General features: G+C 39.1%; 1 pseudogene; it reads left to right on the top strand.

Annotated features, from left to right (window-relative positions):
• Window positions 1-1,670: 1,670 nt before the first annotated feature.
• On the top strand, window positions 1,671-3,044 carry LOC102953938 (annotated as a pseudogene).
• Window positions 3,045-4,643: the final 1,599 nt, after the last annotated feature.

Raw genomic sequence — 4,643 nt, forward strand, 5'->3', positions numbered from 1 at the left:
GTTTGAGTTGAAAGGGGCATCAATAGTCGTCTGCTCAGGGCTCCTGGGTGGCTCAGTCAGTTGAGCGTCCGACTTCAGCTCAGATTATGATCTCACAGTGAGTTCGAGCCCCACATCGGACTCTGTGCTGACAGCTCAGAGCCTGGAGTCTGCTTCAGGTTCTGTCTCCCTCTCTCTCTGCCCCTCCCCTGCTCATGCTCTGTCTCTGTCTCAAAAATAAATTAACTAATTACAAAAAATAGTCATCTGCTCTACTTACTCCTGCATTTTATGTTTTCTTTCTAACTTCGCTTGTGACCAATCTGTGAAATAGAAGTTCCATTTTTCAGTGGACTGATGCCCCATTTAAACTTAAGACAATACATCTGTTCACTTACAGCAGCTCTGGCCACATGGTCATCTGATATTCTATGGCAAGATGTTTTGTCTCTACCAAGGCCCAATAGCATGGCAATATTCAATGGATCTACTCTTAATAGACTTGGGACAGTACCCCATTTTATTACCTAAAGCTCATATGCCCTACCTCTAAGGGCAGAGTAGTAGTGGTGGAGCAGGGACCACCCAAACTTTACTGTCAACCCAAACTTTTAATCCACAACACTAGAGTTGTATTCTCCTTTTCCTATTTTTCAGTTTTCAGAGTAATTGCAGTCCATTTGTGAGAGAACAAAGGGAAATCATGATCACTTTTACTTTCTTTGAGGATCTGGCCTCTCCTTCAGTCAATGGTTTCAGGTGTAAAAACGGATTCAGGCCTGGAAAAGTTTGTGATTTTTTTTCTACTGCAATGTCTCTCAGACTCCTGATCATCTATCCTGGATTGTTTTTGATAACATATATTGAGCAATATCATCAATATTAGCTACTCATCCATTTTACCTTTTTCTATTAAGTATCTGCATAATTCTTAGGCCCCTGATGTCACTCTGACCTTGCTGTTCATTATAAAATATCATCACCATGCTTTGATTGTTAAGCATCAATACCTGGCCTCTACTATTTTGAGATCCCATCCTCCCTATTGCTCTCAGGGACCGTGATTCTTAAAATAATCACTTGCTGATAGTGCTGACCAACAATGAGTTTCATAGTGATACTGGTATGCTCTTCATGAGTATGTAAGTTATTACCTCCATCTCTCACTAATCTACACTCAATATCATCATAAGGGTACATAAAAGAAGACTGAATATTCAGCCATCTTCCTTATTTCAAAAATATCACAAGGTATCCAAAACCAAAACAGAAGTGATAAAGGAAGAAATACAACAGCCCATAAATTGTGGGAAGGAAGTCAAGGACTCACAAATCAAAGTTGAATAGGAATAGTATACAACAACCAACAAAGAGACTTGAAGGAAATATAATTCATAATATATATATATATATATATATATATATATATATATAATTCAAGGCATAAAATAATACTTTAATGATTATTTCATGCTGCAAAATATCTTAAAAGCAAATGAATTAAATAAAACAAAAGTCAATTAGAAGATCATAAAAAAACAGATTTAAATAAAACCAAGGACAAATAGGAAAATAAGCAAGGGCCAAAACAACAGAATTAAAGAAAAAATTAATAAAGTACAAACTGTTTTGCAATGGGTTTTCTGACAGAACACAAGTGTCATTAAAACCACCTCTAAACCCAAACCAAAATGGGAAAGGAAAAGACTCATATCAACATCGTCATCACTAGACACATAGATTTGGGCAAGTCTACCACTAATGGTCATCTGATCTATAAATGTGGTGAGATTGACAAAAGACCTATAGAAAAATTTGAGAAGGAGGCTGCTGAGATGGGAAAGGGCTCCTTCAAGTCCGCCCGGGTCTTGGATAAACTGAAAGCCGAACGTGAAGGTGGTTATCACCTGTGGAAATTTGAGACCAGCAAGTTTTATGTGACCATCATTGATGCCCCAGGACAGAGATTTTACCAAAAATATGATTACAGGCATATCTCAGGCCGACTCTGCTGTCCCGATCGTTGCTGCTGGTGTTGGCGAATTTGAAGCATGTATCTCCAAGAATGGGCAGACCTGTGAGCATGGCCTTCTGCCTTACACACTGGGTATAAAACAGTTTATTGTTGGTGTTAACAAAATGAATTCCACTGAGCCAACCTACAGCCAGAAGAGATAACGAGGAAATCGGTAAGGAAGTCAGCACCTACCTTAAGAAAATTGGCTACAACCCTGACACAGTAGCATTTGTGCCAATTTCTGGTCCGAATGGTGACAACATGCTGGAGCGAAGTGCTAACATGCCTTGGTTCAAGGAATGGAAAGTCACCCGTAAAGATGGCAATGCCAGTGGAACCACACTGCTTGAAGCTCTGGATTGCATTCTGCCAGCTACTCGTCCAACTGACAAGCCCTTGTGTCTGCCCCTACAGGATGCCTACAAAATTGGTGGTATTAGTACTGTCCCTATGGGTCGAGTGGAGACCGGTGTTCTTAAGCCAGGCATGGTGGTCACTTTTGCTCCAGTCAATGTTACAACTGAAGTTAAACTCTGTTGAAATGCACCATGAAGCTTTGAGTGAAGCTCTTCCTGGAGACAATGTGGGCTTCAATGTCAACAAGGTATCTGTCAAAGATGTTCATCGTGGCAATGTGGCTGGTGATAGCAAGAGTGAGCTACCAATGGAAGCAGCTGGCTTCACAGCTCAGGTGATTATCCTGAACCATCCAGGCCAAATCAGTGCTGGATATGCACCTGTGCTGCACTGTGCCCGCAAGTTTGCTGAGCTGAAGGAGAAGACTGACTGTCATTCTGGAAAAAAGCTGGAAGATGGTCCCAAGTTCTTGAAATCTGGTGATGCTGCCATCATTGATATGGTTCCTGGCAAGTCCATGTGTGTTGACAGCTTCTCTGACTATCCTCCTCTGGGCCGTTTTGCTGTTCATGACATGAGATAGACATGTCATCTCATGGTTGCTGTGGGTGTCATCAAAGCAGTGGACAAGAAGGCAGCTGGACCTGGCAAGGTCACCAAGTCTGCCCAGAAAGCTCGGAAGGCTAAATGAATGTTATCCCCAATACCTACTACCCCAGTCTTAATCAGTGGTGGAAGAACAGTCTCAGAACTGTTTGTGTCAATTGGCCACTTAGGCTTAATAGTAAAAGACTGGTTAATGATAACAATGCATTGTCAAGCCTTCAGAAGGAAAGGAGAATGTTTTGTGGACCATTTGGGTTTTTTTGTGTGTGGCAGTTTTAAGTTACTAGTTTTTAAAATCAGTACTTTTTAATGGAAACGACTTGACCAAAAATCTGTCATAGAATTTTGAGACCCAATAAAACAAAAGTGTAATGAGAAACCTGTGTCTTCTTTTGGTCAACACTGCAACCTTGTACTATTCAGGTAAAAGATTAAGAGTTGCCCATAACCTGTTCCTGGTGTTAATATCTGCTGAAACTGAGAATTGGGTTAATGGGTTGTTTTCCCCTTGGCTGGGAAACATTTTTACCAGGTAAGGGAAAGAAACAAGCACATAAAGCTATGGGAAAAGGGGATCTGCAACATAGTTTAGAACAGTAACATCATTAAGGTAAGTTATAAATGATTAAATTCTGTAATACCAAACTCAATGTGTTGCATATAAAATTTGTATACTATCACTATTGAGTAAACTTGATGCATTGTCATAATTGAGTTTCCTAGTTACTGGAATGCTTTGTCGCATTTATAAATCTTGTAGTTTAAAGTACCCTGAAAGGTCAGCCATTAAATAACATTATTATATTTAATAGTAGAGTTCATTGTATCCAAACTGCAGGAGAACAAAGTATATACTGGACGTTTACTGTCACTTGAGAACTAGAAACCCACCTCCAATAGGAATTTTCATCTAAGCCAAGCTTCAGTGAAGAGGGAACATTGCTGCACTGGAGATTTAAAACCCAAAGTGGCAATACTCAGCCTAAATGAGGACCTGTCTTGGACTGTAAGGTAAGCTTTGTTTTAAGTTGAAAATGTTTTCAAGATTTTGCTAAAGATGTCCTTCCAAAATCATTACCTAATGAGAAGCAATAAAAGAATGACCATTCCAAGTGAATTTGATGGATGGGTTGGAAAGTGAAGAGCTCATTAAACTCTACTGTGTTTATTTTGTAACTTCTATAAAGTGTATGTAGACTGGTAAATTAACAGTACCTTTCTTTGATTGACAACAATGTAGTCTTAAGTTCTTAGTTTTGGATAGCTGGCAAATCTCTTAAGAACACTGGTGCATTTGATAGAACATTCCATGCATCTTGACTATTTGGACGTTAATTCCGTAAGACCCTATTTGACCCCTAAATTTTAAGTTGCTTTGAAATAGGCAAAATCACAGGACACCTTGTATTTTATACTGCTAACATTTACTAAGTGGAAAGTGTCCTAGAACCTAAAGTGGCCATAAATGAGAACTCCAACTGAAAATACTTTCTTTCTTCTAAACTAGGTACAATGCTTGGTCTCTCGACAGTATTACCAGAGACAGTGTAAATTAAAACTTAATAAGACTTTGCCTCCACAGCTCCAAAATACCATTAATTTTTTTCCTCTTATTTGTACAAATATGTTGATTACTATTGGTTTAAGATTAGAGGAGTGGAGATTGGTAAGATTCTTAAACAGC

Source organism: Panthera tigris, chromosome D4 (assembly GCF_018350195.1).
Source record: "Panthera tigris isolate Pti1 chromosome D4, P.tigris_Pti1_mat1.1, whole genome shotgun sequence".
In the NCBI taxonomy this organism is placed as follows: domain Eukaryota; kingdom Metazoa; phylum Chordata; class Mammalia; order Carnivora; family Felidae; genus Panthera; species Panthera tigris.